Source organism: Podarcis pityusensis (genome assembly GCF_964106645.2).
Source record: "Podarcis pityusensis genome assembly, chromosome: 2".
NCBI classification, from domain to species: Eukaryota; Metazoa; Chordata; class Lepidosauria; order Squamata; family Lacertidae; genus Podarcis; species Podarcis pityusensis.
The window spans coordinates 56,307,301-56,325,535 of NC_138029.1; the positions used below are offsets into that span (position 1 = coordinate 56,307,301).

At 43.9% G+C, this 18,235-nt stretch overlaps 1 long non-coding RNA gene across 3 annotated transcripts in view; it reads right to left on the reverse strand.

The window, feature by feature from the left end:
- Positions 1 to 3,230: 3,230 nt before the first annotated feature.
- The window catches only part of LOC308472429, a 33,351-nt gene continuing 18,346 nt past the window's right edge, over positions 3,231 to 18,235 (reverse strand). For 2 of the 3 annotated variants that reach the window (XR_013983506.1, XR_013983507.1), the window contains exons 3-4: positions 18,177 to 18,221; positions 3,231 to 3,600 (exon numbers count right to left, since the gene is read on the reverse strand). This is a non-coding gene — a long non-coding RNA (uncharacterized lncRNA). The remainder of the gene's footprint in view (positions 3,601 to 18,176; positions 18,222 to 18,235) is intronic. The other variant, XR_013983508.1, reaches the window with a different exon arrangement.

The following is an 18,235-nucleotide window of genomic DNA, read 5'->3' on the forward strand; positions in this document are numbered from 1 at the left end:
AACTTTTACTTTCTTCCTAGCAACTTACAATTCCTTTTCTGCTTACGATGAGTCTGTTTCCTTTTTAGCTACTGTGAAACATAGAACTGCTTTTCAGAGTCTAAACCAAGCTTAACTGAGACCAACATCCCTTTTTCATTGTTTTCTGTCCGTGCCTTCCCAAATCCACCCACCTCCCCATCTGTCATTGAGCTATGGCTTTCAGCATACTACTGTCAGTCTAATTTAGACTGAAAGCATCTCTCAGTGGGGCTTCTTCCCCCATACATTTTAACTTCCCTCCTTGGTTGCCAAGCACAATAAAAGGGGCAATAGAAGTAATAGATAAAATAATCATGAGGAGGAAGTGGCAACAGCATGCTTGGTGAAAAGGATGCAGTAGCCAGGTGGGAAATTATATAATAATTACAGGAAAGCTTCCCCATCTGTAATGACTGAGCATTTCACATTGTCTCGTTTCCTAGCAACCGAAGAAGATGCAGAATGCTGGTGGGGTCGACTAGCATTATGAATGGGTGAAACATACCTGGGTGGCGTGGGCACGAAACCATCCCCATTGTGTCTGGCCCAAATGTTAGGCCTGTCACAAAATTAGCCATGCCACCTGATCAGGGGAGAACAGGTAATCCTGTTCTTGGTTAGAACCATTAATAATAATAAGAATTTTATTATTTATACCCCGCCCATTTGGCTGGATTTCCAGTGACTTTTCCATTAAAGTCATTGACCTTCATCTTCATTTTTGGAGTCCAGTCCTACGCTTGTTTACTCAGAAGCAAGCCCACAGAGTTCAACAAGTTTTACAAGTACATGTGCATAGAGACTGAAAAGAAACTTGCAGCCTGAAGGACTTGGTCTCTATATTATGTAATGTGCATAAAAGCAGCCCATAGTGCTTAAGTGAAATGTGTGACCGTACACTACTAACTGCAGACCACCCTCCATATTTTATAAAGACCAAATGCAATTAAAGTTGCCACTTTTGTATCTGGCAAGGCTCCTGTACCTTTAACAGCTGCATGGCAAGTATAAATTCAGCAGCCAACGCTTTTCCCATGACTGCATCTCCAAGTCAGGAAAAGCTTCATTCAGCTGCTGAATCTCTGATGGCTATGCAGCTGTTAAATGGCACAGAAACCCTGCCAGAATTCTTTAAAAAAAAAAAAAAAAACAGAAAGAAAGAAAAATTGCAATCCTAAACACCACAGTGATGAAGTCAATAGCAGTACAGGCTCACACTCCCATCTAATCATGCTTCCTGTCTGATGCTCCAGATAGGGCAGTCTTCCCATGACACACAAGGGTCTAATTAGACAACATTTCCAAATAGAGTTTGCTGTTCTCTTTTGGCAAAGAGCCTGTGCCTTTAACCTCTTACAACAGGCATAAATTAACAGAAGCACTTTCCCAGTATAAGCACTTCATCTTCCTGCTGAGAAAGGCTGGATTTCTACCTGTCAACATGCGGCTGACAGGGCAGGGAAAGGAAACAATTTCATAATCAACTAGCAATCCAAAGCCAGCCTTACCACTAGGCAGAAGGAGCCAGTACAGTGGTACCTTGGTTCTGGAACTTAATCTGTTCTCAGAGACTGTTCGATTCCCGAAACGGTTCGAAAACAAAAGGCGTGGCTTCCGATTGGCCGCAGGAGCTTCCTGCACTCAACTGGAAGCCGCAGAAGCCGCGTCAGACGTTCGGCTTCCGAAAAACGTTCGCAAACACTCACTTCCAGGTTTGCAGTGTTCGGGAGTCAATTTGTTCGAGAGCCAAGCCGTTCAAGAACCAAGGTATCACTGTAGATGCTGAGGGAATCAGCACCTAGGCCAATAAGCTTGCTTGCTGGCCTTGGCTGTCTGGTTGTCCCTCCAGTCCTGACTGTCTTCTTCCAACATGTCACTTATGGTGCCACTGGGAAAGGCCCCTGACTCATTGAGCAGGCAAAGAGGCCTGTCTGGGCCTCACACTCCAGCAGCCAACTTGCTTGTGAATGTGTTGTTCTGCTCAGCCAATGCATGCTGGTGCTGCCACCACTACACTGTGGTGTTTGTTTAAGCAGATACTGAGCAGGCACCAAGTGGAGAGGTGACAAGATGATAGAGGACAGAGCTCTGTGTGTCACATGACCCCCTAAATTGGCCTGCTGCCCTCAGGTGTGGTGAAGGATGCTGCCCCAATGCTGATGCAGCTGCCAGTGTGGCCTGATGCCTTCTGCATGCCGTCAAAAGTAGCAAAATGTCTTGGTTCAGCCCTGGTTAAGACATCAAAGTACCCTTAAGTGAGGCAACCACTATTGAACATGGGCGCTTCTACTGAATATCAAAGGGTGCTTCTGAACTTCTTGACCAGGCAGAATGAGAAATCAAAATCAAAAGAGCCTGGTGGAAATATTTCATACCTACTCTTCATCTAAAGATTCCAGGATAGTGTGCAAAAGTGTGAATAAAGTTAGTCACAACACCATGTACACCAAAAAGCAAACACCAACAACAAACATAAAACACACATCAAGATAAGAGACAGACTAAAAAAAGATTTAAAACTAAATAGTAAGGCGATGTCAACTGCACAAATAATCTAAAATGTCTGGCTCTTCACTTGGCTCTGTAATGTTGGTGCTACATATGTCTCTCTAGTGAGGACATTCCAAAGTTGGGTGCACCACCACCTTTCCTTTTTGAATGCATGACATACCTTTGCTAAAGGACTTGGGGAAGGGACTCTACTCTACAGCAATTCTTAATACATGGGCAGACCTTGAACATTTGCACCAAAGGATGCTAATTATCTCACCAAGCACATAATCCACATCATTTTCTTGCCCCCCCCCCATTTCTTCCAGTTAGGGAAATGAAACTCGTTAATAAAAACTAAGATTACATATCCAGAATTGCTGAATTCTAGTTGTCCATTTATTTAAGATTGCTTAATTGCTCCTCCATAGCCACAACTGTATTTGACCCAATGGGGCTCACCCAGGAGAACTTATTGTGTCCCCAATGTCATTGACAAGAGAACAATGGTGCGATCTTCTCCTTGTGGCATTTGGGCCATCCAGAATGGAAGGGGAACGCTGATATTCTCTGCCACAGTTCCACCATTCAGCAGCAAGTGTCTACCGACACACCTCTTTCCACCGCGCAGCTCCTGATACAGAAGCTAATTCACATTTCCAGTAAAAGACTTGTGTTTATTTAAATAAAATAACACAGTAATTGTCACTGCAGTTGAAAGAACTAAAGTTAGAAACACATTCCTCTGATTACTGCACTTCCTGGCACCTGCCTCTCACAGAGATTTGTTCTGGCACAGAGGAATGAAAACAAAGCAAAACACAAAACTGACTTGATAAATGAGAGGGATATAAAAGGAGGGGGAGGTGATTTGTGACTCTCACCAAAGATACAGAGAGAAGAGAAGAAGGCGGTTGTTGTTTCAGGTGTCCTCCTGGGAAACTGTTTTCTTAGAAACAGGAAAGACCTCATGCTCCTCAGATGCCTTTGGATGTCAACAGGGAGGGGGGAAACCAGCATGCCATCTTCTTCTCCTATCCCCATCCTATTGTATTTCTTGAAGTCACTGCAGTTCAAGGGAGAACAGATCTATGGAGAGAGGGAGGGGGAGAGGTAATCATCCCACTTCTAGAGGTTAAAAGAATTTTCTCTGTTGTTTATGTTCTTCCAGCTACTGAAAAACTGGAGTTGCCACTACAGTGGTACCTCGGGTTAAGAACTTAACTCATTCTGGAGGTCTGTTCTTAACCTGAAATTGTTCTTAACCTGAAGCACCACTTTAGCTAATGGGGCCTCCTGCTGCTGCCGCACCGCCGGAGCCCGATTTCTGTTCTCATCCTGAAGCAAAGTTCTTAACCCGAGGTAATATTTCTGGGTTAACCTGAAGCGTATGTAACCTGAAGCGTATGCAACCCGAGGTACCACTGTATTCCTTTATAGGATCTGCAGGCTGCTCCTATGCAGATTTGCTAGGGTGATCACTTACACTACACACACACACAGAGAGAGAGAGAGAGAGAGAGAGAGAGAGAGAGAGAGCGCCTAAATCTGCATAAAATTTGCATAGGCCAATTTATGGCCTGGATCCAATTCACTGGCACTCTAGAGGAAGGCAGCATAAATGCTTTCCCCTCTGGTAAGCAGAAATGCTTGCGCTGATGGGATGATCAGAAGAGCATGGCGTTGAATTCTTCCCTGTATAGATGGAAATTTAGAAATAGTCACTACTGAAATAGTAACGCAGCCCATCTCACCATGGTGGGGAGACTGTGGACTTAGCTACACTGACAAAGAAAAAGCGCTTTGTATATGCGTGGTTTATGCATTCTAATACTGTGACACCAGATGGTGCTGTGGAGTTCTGTTTTTGCTAACCCGATTTCTCATACAAAGTTTAAAACAAGTTTAACTAAAACGCTTCTTTGAGGTGTCTAGATCCATCCTGTGATTAGGTAGACTGTGTGTGCCTGCTCAGTCCACTGTCCACTGTTGCAAAACACTTTGAAGATGTCAAATGGAAAGCAGGTTATAAACATTCATAAACAAGTAAAATAATCAGGAATGTAAACTTTCATGAATTACTTGTACATCCCATTTTGATCCAGGTTTCTTCAGAACTGTCCACTTAATTTCAATAGGACCTACTCTAGAGCAAGTGTGCTTAAAGGTAAAGGGACCCCTGACCATTAGGTCCAGCCACGGATGACTCTGGGGTTGCGGTGCTCATCTTGCTTTATTGGCTGAGGGAGCCGGCGTACAGCTTCTGGGTCATGTGGCCAACAGGACTAAGCCGCTTCTGGCGAACCAGAGCAGCACATGGAAACGCCGTTTACCTTCCCGCCGGAGCAGTACCTATTTATCTACTTGCACTTTTTGGCGTGCTTTTGAACTGCTAGGTTGGCAGGAGCAGGGACCGAGCAACGGGAGCTCACCCCGTCGCGGGGATTCGAACCGCCAACCTTCCGATCGGAAAGCCCTAGGGCTCAGTGGTTTAGACCACAGCGCCACCTGTGTCCGTATTACATTTCTCAGCAAAATTTCAAGGCCCTCATTTTGGAGAAGCTATCAGCATATGTCTCTGTTCCACATGTACAAATAAGGGCAAAAATCATTGTTGGTGCTTTTCAATGCATTTTTTAATTCAATCAAAAGTGACAAACTTCTTGAAACAAGCCAGCAGTTTTTAAAAAGTCTCTTCCCACTCTATAATTCTATTATCTGTTCTATTATCTATCAGATACAAGAAGTCAAAACTCTTATCTTTTATCTGGTTTTCCTTCCATTTCCTTTCCTTTTGGAAAGACAAAAATGTCACTCTGCTCCTACAAGCCACAAATCCGGCCTCCCTACCCTTGCCTTCAGCAATCTTCTGATTGTGATGCAAAAATTCCAGTCAGGTCCACCTCAATTCATTTTGCTTAGGGGAAAAATTCCTCTCTCCCACATCTATGTGCAGGACTTGATTCCTTGATGCAGGTTCCGGGAGAAACAACTTCAGCCCAGATAGGACATTCCTGGACCAGGACTATGAACCTTTTGTGCACTTGTTGTTTCAGGTGTCCAGTATCACTGCCCCCATTCGGGACAGGAAGTGTCCCATGTCACACTGTTTTGTCCTCTTGTAGCCTGATATCAAAGGATCAGCTAGCCAGTTCCTGTGATCAGTAGATGGGGGTTTGGTTACTCTCCCATCTCATCCCACCCCCCACCCCCGGCTGTTACGACTGCAAATGTGCCTGGCTGCCAAACATGGAACAAGACAAGGCTTTATTTAAGAGCCTTCCTTCATTTTCTTGAGAGAGGGGGGCAGGAAGACAAATCTTTCCATTAAAACTCTAAGCCCAGCTTTGAAGCCCATCCAATGGAGGAATGATAAGACTGTGCAGTGTAAGGAATGCACAATTCATACTTTCTTCCTTAAATCAACGTCAGTAACATCAGTGCGCATGCGTAATTTAATTTTCTTCACTCTATGCTCTTCAGAGGCATGCAAGCTCACTGCACCCCATCCCTTTAAAATCTCCTGGTACATTTTCATTGTGGCCAAGAAGCAGATGTCTGAATAATAATAATAATAATAATAATAATAATAATAAATGAATGAATGGACAAAACAGCACATCATTGGTGTTCGCTAAAAGCTAAAGGCATACTGGAAAGGTTTTCTATCCCCTGCCCAGTATGAAAAGCCACTGGGAACAAGGAGAGTCTAAGCCAGCAGAGCCCACAGTAGAGAAGTAGAACTATCCTCCATGAACCTTCAAGACAGGGCCTTGGAAAAAGCCAGAAGATTGCCTTGCCAGGTCCCCAGCAGGATGGGAGCTCAACATCATCCCCAGTCTGTCTCCTTCATGGATTGGTGGAGAGGAATTGGGAAGTTCCTACCTAGCAGGTTCTTGCACTCTGGCTCTTGTGCATTCACTACAAGCTCCCCATTCAATCCACGTAGGAGTAGGGCATGGAAACACGAAATGCTCCCACAACACTGTAGCTCAGAGTCATGACGACATGTACGTTTTACACCACCGAATCTACCAATGGGTAGTCCACTTTTCAAAAATAATAACAATGGAAGAAATCCACTGGCAAAACTTCCAAAATCTCACTGCTTCACCAGTGAAATGTACAAAAGTAAATAAGGCTCTCACCAAAATTTTTAAAAAGCTACTGATGACAAGAATGAGGCTCCCCCCTCCCCGATTGCGCACGTTGTGCTCTCCCTGTTTCTCCCAAAATTGGCTCTGGGTGGCATCAGGAACAGTACATGAAGGGGAGAAGAGGGGGGATCTTTCCGTTAGGCAAGGTGATAAGCTTTCCCAGACTGAACATTTGTCATAGCATAACACTGAAGCTATTTTACAAAATAATAACCTGTCTCAGAGCCACTTCCGTCATTATGATTTCATACCAAAATATCAGTCTCCATGTAGAAGGGGGGTGGGATGTGCTCTGAAATCTCTTGCATTGCAGCCTGAATTTTTATTATTATTATTATTATTTGCAAGCATAATGACTTGGAAGTAGACACAGGGAAAGACAAAAAACACATTTTTTTCCCCTGCATGGGGAGATGATCCCCATTGAGGAAATTGTCATCTTGGTCATGGCCTCTACTGGTATGAAGGCCAGAATTGCCCGAGGAAATTAGTCTAGCAAGTTTAGCATTCAGCGGAGGAACTAGATGCAAGCGCTTCACAGAGCAGAGAGAGTCAGCCTCAAGAATGTGCTGATGCAATTAGGTCAAGTCAGTGACTGTGGCCCATTTTAAAAATAGGCCACTCTTGTCTTTTTTTAAAAAAAAGCCTTCCATTTTTTTCGTTGTACAGTGGCGCTCAAAAAGAACAGAAAGCCATACTGCAGGGTTGTAGTCACCAGCAGAATCCTCATGCACATTTTTGGGGTCTCACCACCAGCTCTGGCCAAACCAGTTTCACAAGAGTTCATAATGCTCTAAGTCAAGGACAGGGGACATTTTGCAGGACGAGGTCCCCAGTCCCTCATCCAACTGAGCTATATAAAAAGGGGGGGGCGAGGCCACTGACGCTGTCATACACACATACATCTCCGTTCATACGTGTGTGTGTGTGTGTGTGTGTGTGTGTGTACACACAAACACAAAGCTATCGGATTTGAAAAATAATAACTGGAGCTTCTCTCAAATTGCAGGCCTGGGCAGGGTGGCGGTTGATCTTCATGAAGATTGCAGTGAAGGGCAGGATTCATTCTTCCCTCCTGAGCTTCACAAAGATCACTGAGATTTCCTGATTGGGCATTTTGGGCTCGGCAGTGTGGCAGACCTTGCCCTGTAGAACTCCTTGCCAAGAAACAAAAACTCCATGCAGCAAGAAACAAAAGCAGGCTTCCCTCAAAATGAGCTAAAGGAAAGAAATGCTTATAACTGAAGAAATAAATATCAATAATGGTCCTCAAGTAGAAACTAAGGCAAGGCCAAAAACATCACAAAACTTTGATTCCGGAAAGAATGTCACTTCACTCATGCTTTGGCAAAACAACTATGTCCATCTTTAAAATTAATAGTTTGAATTCCCTTTTTAAAAAAAATAATAATAATAAATAAATCTGACAAACCCTATATTGAACAGAATGTACCAACAAGAGTCGATGTTCAACACACACAGCAAGCGAAAGGGTAATCCAATTCTACATAGCTGAAAATAGTACCAGGAACTTTATAATTATAGGATGGATTTCCTTGGTTGCAAGCCCGGCAAAAGTTTTCAGTGCTGGTCCAGCTGCTACTTTTCCACCATGGTTTCTCACAGCACTAATCCAGCTAGCCTCAAACTACTGCAAACTCCCCTGCCTGTGTGTACAGATGCAAGGCCTGAGACATTTCCCTTTGAGTTGCCAGTATGTCACTAGCCCAGTGCCCTTCATCCAGTCTTCGGCCTGTTTTTCTTTGCTAGTGAGAAAAACGGCACCAGCTCAAACTGCCTGGATCAAACTTGGTAAGGCTGGATTTATTGGAAGTCTCTTGCCCCAGCATACTGCTGAGCACACAGCATGAACAGGGAAGAACCACATGGTGGACAGGAAAGCAAAGCAAGTTGCTCTTTGGAATTTAAAGCCCACTTAAATTCCTGATTCCTGCCCCCCCCTTCCCTTTTGCACTTTGTGCAGCTGTTTCATTTAACACCCTGAGAATTAGTCATCCTGCTTTTGCTTCACTCCCCCCTCCCTGCTCCACCTCCCCGCACCCATTGTCCATAGCGATGATAGCCAGGTGCAGGCAAAAACCGCTCTGGAGTCTGTCAGCTGTACAAATGCGGCCATATGGGCCAAGCTGGGATCTGGGTTAGTCTTCAGAAGGCGAGCGCGCCACAAAAGGACCTTAGGTCAAGTTAAAAGTGGCACAAACATCTGGGACTCCTGAGCAAAGAGCTGCGAGTAAAAATACATATATCTGTCAGCCTGAAACAACACTCCTGTAGCTCTGTGTACAAAACCTTGAGAAAACTGTGTCAGCGCTGCTTCAAGGGTCAGATGTAATCAGTAGTGTTTTAAAGAAACAGCACCCAGTGCTCTTTCGCAGGCAGGAGAAGGATGCCGGCGGAGATTGATTAACTAAACGGCAACCTCTGTACCAAGGCTGAACTCCGATGTACACTAGGACCAAAAATGCACATGGTAATATATACCCATGGAATAAAAGCTTGCTGTTTGGCAGGGGTAGAATTTGGAATTAATGTATCAGCTTGGAGAGGGGATGCTTAACCCTTCCTGCTTGTTGTGTCTCTACTCTCAATTAGGTAAAGGGACCCCTGACCATTAGGTCCAGTCGTGACTGACTCTGGGGTTGCGGCGCTCATCTCGCTTTATTGGCCGAGGGAGCCAGCATACAGCTTCCGGGTCATGTGGCCAGCATGACTAAGCCACTTCTGGCGAACCAGAGCAGCACACGGAAATGCCATTTACCTTCCTGCCAGAGCGGTACCTATTTATCTACTTGCACTTTTTTTTAAATGTGCTTTTGAACTCCTAGGCTGGTAGGAACAGGGACCAAACAATGGGAGCTCACCCCGTCATGGGGATTCGAACTGCCGACCTACTGTTCAGCAAGCCAAAAAAAAAAAAAAAAAAAAAAAAAGGTAATGCTATTCTAGGCTGCATCACAGAATTATAATTCCAGATCAAGGGAAGTAATAGTACCACCCTATTCCGCCTTGGTTAGACCACACCTGGTGTGCTGTATCCCATTCTGGGCACCACAATTTAAGAAGGATGTTGACAAGCTGGAACGTGTGCAGAGGAGGGGCAACCAAGGTGATCAAGGGTCTGGAAACCAAACCGTATGAGAAACGGCTGAGAGAGTTGGGTACATTTAGCCTGGTAAAGAGGAGACTAAGAAGAGATATGATAGCCGTCTTCCAGTATCTAAAGAGCTGTCACATGGAAGATGGAGCAAGCTTGTTTTCTGCTACTCTGGAGTGCACGACTCGTATCAATGAATTCAAGCTACAAGGAGATTCCAACAAAACATCAGGAAGAACTTTCTGACAGTTAGAGCTGTTTGACAATGAAATGGACTCCCTTAGGAGGTTGCAGACTCTCCCTCCTTGGAGGTTTTTAAGCAAAGGTTGGATGGCCATCTGTCATGGATGCTTTAGTTGAGACTCCTGCATTGTAGGGGGTTGGACTAGATGACCCTTGAAGTCCCTTCCAACTCTATGATTCTATGAAGCTATCCCCCCCCCCCAAATGCTCTTGCATCGTGTAGTTTGGCCCTCATGTGGCAGGAAGCCTCACTGAACACACTGACATGTTTCCAAGAAATCACCCATAGGGCTGGGGTTTTAGGAGATAGCCTCAGTGAAGGGATGTTTAAATAAAAGGCACTGGTGCGGGGGCGGGGGGAGATAAGGTGTCTAAAATTATGCAAGGTTTGTAGAAAGTGGCAAAGGAGGCATTTTTCTTTCTCTCTCATGATACCAGAACTCAGGGTCATCCAGTGAAGATGAAGGATTATGGACAGACAAAATACTTCACACAGCACATGGTTAAAGTATGGAATTTACTCCCACAACATCCATGGCCACCAACATGGATAGCTTTAAAAGAAGATTAGAAAAATCCATGGAGGATAAGGCTATCATTACTAGCCATGCCGTCCCTTGTCCAAGGCAGTATGACTCTGAATACCAGTTGCTATAGACTGCAACTGGGAAGAGCAGAGTTGCGCTCAGGTCTTGCTTGCAGGTTTCCCACAGGACATGCATCTGATTGGCAGCTGTGGGAACAGAATGCTGGACTAGATAAACTTTTGTTCTGATCCAGCAGGGATCATCCTAAGTTCTTATCCAAGTAAACAACAACCTCAGACATCTTTTCGGCACTAGGTCAAGACGTTCCTCTACTCCCAGGCGTTTGTTGGGATCAGACGGCTGCTTTTATGCCTCTTTTGAGCACAGATTATCTCTGTTGTTTTGTCTGGTTGTGATACTAAGACGTTGTTGATACTGTTTTATACTGCTGCCTTGTTTTAACTTTTGTCTGTTTTAATCTGCTGTAAGATGCCTTGAGTCGCTTTGAGACATAGGAGTTTAAGAACTCTAATAAACTAAGCTATAGAGAGGAATGATGACTCATCCAGGACGCCACAAATATGTCTCTGCTCTGTGTGTGTGTGTGTTTAATGCACCAAATAAAAAGGAACATGCAGAATAGTGGACCTTCTTCCACATCATCCACAACAAATGAATTCCTGCTATGCAAATAGCCCTGAAAGGGTTGAAGTGGCTGTTGTTAGAAACAGGACACTAGCCTAAACTTTAAAAAGTGTATGTATGTCTTTGTGGGGGGGGGGGGTGGATAGTGATGGAATGCTGTGTGTGAATGAAACAATGAGGGTGAAAGGTATGTGAGAAAGAGAGAATGAATGGGTGACTGGGGTGCATGCTTGTGTGTGTGTGAATAGTTGTATGGATTGTGTGTGAATAAGAAGGAAAGAGTGTGGGATGACTCCCGCCCTTCCCCCATCTTTCTCTTACTCCGCTCCATGTTTGGATCTGGCCCCACCCAGTCCCAGCACACAGACCTGAGGGGGGCGAGTATTACCCACCCCTTGTCTAACGGGGCCCACTTGTCTTTTACACAACGTTTTTTTATCAAGGCCGATATTAACAATGTAATACCAAAACATTTCCCAGATGAATGAAGGAAATAAACTGACAGAAGAGGGACCAAGAACCTCGATGCTTCTTGTGAGATACCGTTCCTCTCACACAAGGCTGCTGTGACCAAATATTTGGAAATTTCTACAAGGCTATTGAGCATTTCCCAGACAAATTATCTCATTAGCTTATGTCTGACATCACATAAACCTTGAATACACTATTTTCTTTTGTGAACCTGAGCACTTACTGTAGCATCTTATATGGAAAGCACCAAAGACTGAAATATTCTACTGGGGAAAAAGTCTGATCACGCGTCAAAGAATATTCTTCTTCAAGGATACAGTTCTAAATACAATTACAATCCTCGCCAGGGGTGGAAGGCTCTGTTGATTTCAGCCTTCTTAGTTTCTCACTTTCCTGTCTTAAATTCAGTTCTCTATATTCTTGCAGTAATTTGTGAATCTTTAGAAACCTCGTTAAAATTCTTCAGCGTTTTAGGGTGAATTTATCCCAATAAGCATATTTCTGAATGCAGTTTTGACTAATGTACACATTTATGCAAACTCCATTGGCTCTGGGTGGGGTCAGGAGAACCCTGGAACAGTGCATGGGGCAGGGAGAGGAGTGGGGGGAATCTTTCCTTCTGGCAAGCTGGAATGCTTGCACAAATGGAACGAGTGGAAGAGCGCAATGTTGAATTCCACCCATTCAATCTCACTGTTGCAGGGGGAACTGTGACCTGTGTGCCTGCTCAGTCTTCTCTTCAGGTGAAAGCAACCGATGGCCAATTCCTGCTGTCCCTCCTTGGGGTTCTTTCTTTTTAAACTAGCCTTCAACCAGACAGCCCTTCAATAACAGCTGTCCCCTGACAGCCCTCAAAATAGAGCACTGTCCACTGTCAAGTAGAACACAGGACCACCAAGGTACACTGTAGAAAAGGTGATGTCCACCTCTTCGATGGGCCTTTAGTTGGCCCACCCCATCAGAGGTCAACGAGATATGCAACTATAGCAACCTTTAGGAGATATCTGAAGGCAGCCCTGCATAGGGAAGGTTTTTTTTTTAAAAAAATGATTAATGATTTATTATGTTTTTATATATATTGGAAGCAGCCCACAGTGGCTGGGGCAACCCAGTCAGATGGACGGGGTACAAATATTATTATTATTATTATTATTATTATTATTATTATTATTATGAGACAGAGTTAGCCTGAGCACCACAGATATGCATGTTTGAAAGATGGATGTGTACTGCACAGAGAGGGAGCATAGAGCGAGAGAATGTGCCCAGTACCAAAGACAACAGGAATGTAAACATGCCTTAGGTCTGATTATGGAAAGTGCTTTGGCAGAGTGAAAACTGTGGCACAAAGAACTACTCTCTAGATATTCCAAGCTATGGCCTTCATTCAATATAGCATTTACAACTAGACAGTACGGTCCAGCTCTTTCCTTAAAAGGTGACTTCCTCAGTTTGGCAGGCATCAGGCCGGCAATAAAATGACCTTATGTCCGAGGACAGTGTCAAATTAAATAAGCAGCTGAAGAAGAAATCTCCCTCTCCCTCTCATATCCCTTGCCTATGCGCAGTCCTTTTACGGATTCCCTTCTGCTTTGTCTGAGAGCAAAGGCAACTTTTCTCCGCTTGAAACGAAATGCTACTGAAGCAAGCCCCACTGCGCTCTCTTGGCAGGCAACCAAACAGGCAGCAGCCCGAGAGCAACACAGCACCCGCCCCCCGCCCCTCAGCCTTCATCACATCAGCTAAGTTAAATTATTTTAGAATATGCAGAAAACAGGTGGGTAAAAACGAAGGCATTGCCATCGAGATCGAGAAGCAAGAGGACTAGATAAGTAAAATGTGCAATTAAAGAAAAAGCGAGTTATATGCAGCTCAGGCAACATTGTTTTTGAAGGTGGCTTCTCCCTGGCTATTTGCTTTTCATGAGAAGACTCGTTGTTTCCTTGCTTTTCAGCTGTTCCAGCTTAGGCTGGGCCATTCTTTCCCTTTCCTTTCCTTTTTTGTTCAGCATTCACAGTGCTCCTTGTTCTGATCTGCTATCCATAACATTTGGTTCCAGACCACGTGGCACACTGACTCCCAAAAGACTGCCTCGAAAACTGAATAAAATGCTTTTCGTTTACACTTTCATTTATGTCAAGCCATTCAAAAGGGCTTGTTTTCACATCTTACCAAGCTCCCGTGAGAATTAATTCCAAGTATGGATAATTCTCTCTCTCTTTTTTGTGTAGGGGGAGAAACCAGCTTTTTTCAGGTGATCCTTTGAATGCAACCATCAGGTACCCAAACGGTGACAGAATGTGCTTATCGATACTGAGTAATTCCTTGTAATAAGCACGTTTTAAAAGTATCACAGCGTTCCACACCAGTTCACCATTTGCCCTCTAATTTTCAGCAGAGAACAGATTTAATGCTGGAGAACAAAGGCTTCCCTAACAATGGACTGTTCCATTGTTAGCAGGTGGAAAAGGAGAAAACTGGCAATTATAGTATTAAAACATTGTGAGGCGCTCCTGGAATGAACTAAAAACAAATCCCTTCATCGTGACAAAATAGTTGCCCTCTGCAATCATGCCCACTTCTAAAATGTTGTATTAAAGTTTTTCCATTAATGCTTTGCTATTAGCCATGGACCAGCTCATGCCAGAACAGTGGATCAGGTTTCAGATTTTGCTCAGGTTGGATTCAGACTTCCATGCCATTCATGTGATTACAATTATTACCGCACAGCCCGGTTTCTTGAACTTTTCCACCTGTGGAGCCACATAAGTCAAATGTAATCTGGTTTACAGAGCTGCCACTTCCAAGTTATTCTCACACAGTGATGTTTTCTTCTAAAGGCACCACTGCGTGGTAAATATCAATAATTACAGCAACAGGGCAAACTACGGACAAAACATCAAGTTTAAGATATACCAAGGATCAACTTTACTAGGTAGGCCCATGTTAGGAGGAAAAGTCACTTTGTGAGGCCCCATGTGCACTATATGTTTAAAGCACTATCACCCCACATTGAACAATCATGGTTTCCCTCCAAGAATCACAGGAACTGTAGTTTAAGGATGCTGAGAGTTGTTAGGAGACCCCACTCCTCCTCACAGGGGTACAATTAGTTTAACAATCAATCCCTGTTCCCAAGGAACTTGAGTGCAAAGAAAGAAGGAAGGAAGGAAGGAAGGAATAAGACTGAAAATTTTAAAGGTAAAATAGGTACATTTTATGTTAAACTTTACCGCTCGGTTCTGGAGATCTACAAAGCCTCCTGCAATGCTATGGTTTTATGATTGTAGAAATTTGGAGCAAGGTTGTTGTTTACTTCCGAGTAAACATGTTTATTTCCAACAACATGTTCAGAGCATGTTGGTCGTCTGGAGCATAGAGTCCAGCATGCAGTCATTATCACTAATTTCTTGCATACATTACTGTACTCTGAGAGAAGACAGTTCGCCCTGGTGGGAAAAGTCTCCTCTTTGATAGTGATTTCAACCTGCCTCATTGCTTCCAGCACCTAAGACAGAACTAGAGCACCTGTTGCAACCTCTGCATATTAGCTATGCTAATTCCATGGTGAATGTGCTTTGTAGAAATAGCATATGTTGCTTGGATAGAGGACTCTTGGGTAGAGGAATTGTAGCCACATCCAGGCAAGAACCAAGGACTCTGGATTATGCGGGGTCAAGAGCCACACAAGAGGAATTAAATTGAAAACTGAAGGAAGAACAAGAGGTCCGAGAGTGAGAAAAGACCAGAAGCAAGCTCTAGCCCTCTCCAAGATCAATAGCATTAATTTGTGCTCGGCACAAATGTTTATTACACCGCAGATATTTGGACTGCGGCCTCACTGCCACAGGATGCAAGCGAAGCCAAGGATGTAGTGAGAGTCAAAGGTGGATTGGATATCAATACATTTGCCAAAGAAAGCTAAAAGTAAGGATTTTAAGGAAGGGTATTAAACATGAATGACTCGTGGTCTGTCAATCTATTCTCCAAATTCTAGGGGCTGGATGTTATCCGATGCATGAAGACTATCTTACGACTTACTGCTGTAGAAAGGCTGGTTTCTCCTCTCTACCAGCATGGACATGAATCCAGACTAGGTGGGTCATATGTAACTTCCCAAGACTATATTTTAGAAAGAAGAAAATGAAAAGTTGACTCCGTAATCCATGTTTTATGTAACTTGTGGTCATATTTTTTAAAAAAGGAAGAAAAGCTAGCCCCGGAAAAAAAATCCTATATAAAGAAACAGTAAACCACCAAAGAACCCTCTTGTACTCTTTGATGCTCCCTGCAGAGAGTAAACCTTCAAGCATTCATTAAAAACCTTAATCCAGTTCAAAAATGGCTTTTGAGTAGTTTCAGAGAAGTGGCTTTAAAGAACCCCCTTCCCCTCCTGCTCAGACAGGCATTCCATTCATATGCAGACCCTGGACAGAACCAAAACTAGCCATCCTCAATGAGTTCAAAATTTGTTCCAAATGGTCACCACATCTATAGTTTTATCCAGGGGTCAGCAAACTTTTTCAGCAGGGGGCTGGTCCACTGTCCCTCAGACCTTGTGGGGGGCTGAACTATATTTTTTGGGGGGAGGAATGAATTCCTGTGCCCCAAAAATAACCCAGAGATGCATTTTAAATAAATAGACACATTCTACTCATGTAAAAACACGCTGATTACAGGACCATCCGCGGGCGATCCAGCCCCTGGGCCTTAGTTTGCCTACCCATGGTTTTAGCCTCTTGCTGGATTTTTAAGGATTTTCCTCTAAAGGACTCTGGTACAGGAACACAGACAAAATATGGAATTCCTTCTCTAAGCTCCATGGCTTGTCTACACCATGGAAGAAGTAGCTTTGGTAACCAAAGTTTTAATTTCATTTTATTTATTCCATTTTTATCCTGCTCTTCCTCCCAAAGGAGCCCCCATGGCAAACACCAAAAAGCAAAACCATAACTATGCCAAAAGATTTCTAGATTCCTGCCATTCTGTATCTGAGGTTATTTACAAAGATGGGCATTAGGCTCAGATCCTCATAGATGTAAGAATTATATCCGGAGAGAATTACAGAAAACAATTATAATCAAACTTGCTTTTTTCTCTCTGCTCTTGGGCTCAGCCCCTTGTTTTCTACTTTAATTCCTCTTCACCTTCTCTCCCTTATTTTCTTCATGTAACATGCTTTAGACCGGTTATCCTCAGCCTGCTGCCTTTGCAGATGCTTAGACTACAACTCCTTTCAGTCCCAGGACTGAAGCCAGAGTGCTTCCTATCACAAAGTGGGAGTTACAGTCCATGACCTCTGAAGGGAACCAGGTTGTGGAAGGCTCCTTTAGACTGTAAAGCTGCATGGAGAAACTCTACTGAATTACTTGTTCTCTGCACAACACCCTGCTGCTGCAGGTGCATGATCAAATATTTTTAAAGGTCCTTCCGACAATCTTAGTGCAGCACCTTTGACAGGAAGCAGCACAGTTACTAGCAATTGCAGTTTGTGGTCAGGCACGACAAGCCTCCCTAATCCCACTTTCAAAATTAACCCCAAGCACAACAGAGGCGACTACTTATATTGAAAACACACACACAACTCAGTTGAGTCAAGCAGTTGCCACACACACACACCCTCTTGCATATTTGCTTCCTTTATTCAAGGACTCAAGTGTTAGCAGAAGCTGGTAATACCTCAAAGTAACACTTCATGACAGGAAGGACACAGATTGCCAATTAACACCCACTGCCTAAGGCAGTTTCTTTGCCTAGTGCTGACTGATAGAAACAGCTGTGATAAAGTGATAAAATGCAAGGTCTTCCTTTTCCAGTTGAGGCAAGAAGAGGATCTCAGCTGCACACTCCCATTCATCCCTGTTGAATGCAACAGCCTACATGGGACTACATGTCCTCAAACAATAACCTAGATTATACTAGAACCACTGGATAAGAAATGGATGGACACACACACCCCAGAATGGGCAGTGTTGCTCGTCCTGACATCCACCTACATCCTAGAAGCACAATAGATGTTGACCTGTGCATCTGTCATGCCACCGAGCCAGTGTGCCATCAATGTCAGTCTGATGGAGACCTATGTCAGTACGTGTACAGAGGCATATATTCTTCAGCGAGCATTGTCCACATACATTATCTCTCAGCCTTATCACTAGGAGGTAGTTCATTGTGTGCCAGTCCCATGGCAGAGCATCCAAACAGTGGCGGCTGATAGGGCAAGTGATCCATAGAGCTGCCCTCCTAACACTGTGAACCGCCCTGAGACCTCCGGGTATAGGGCAGTATATAAATTCATAAAATTAAATAAAATAACACTGGTGGCGCTGTTATTTGCCTAGATACGACTTGGCTGAGGGCAGGGCAACAGCTATTCTGTGCATTCCATGGCCGGATTGCAACCAGCAAATTTGTGGAATAGCTGTATTATAACTAATGTGAAAAATTTTAAGTGCCTGGAAAAATTCCAGCCGTTCCTAAGACAATCAAAGGTGCAAAACTGCTTACCTAAAACTCGCCCAATTTTCTTTTTCAACATCCTGCTGTTTCTACCTAGAAAATTACAC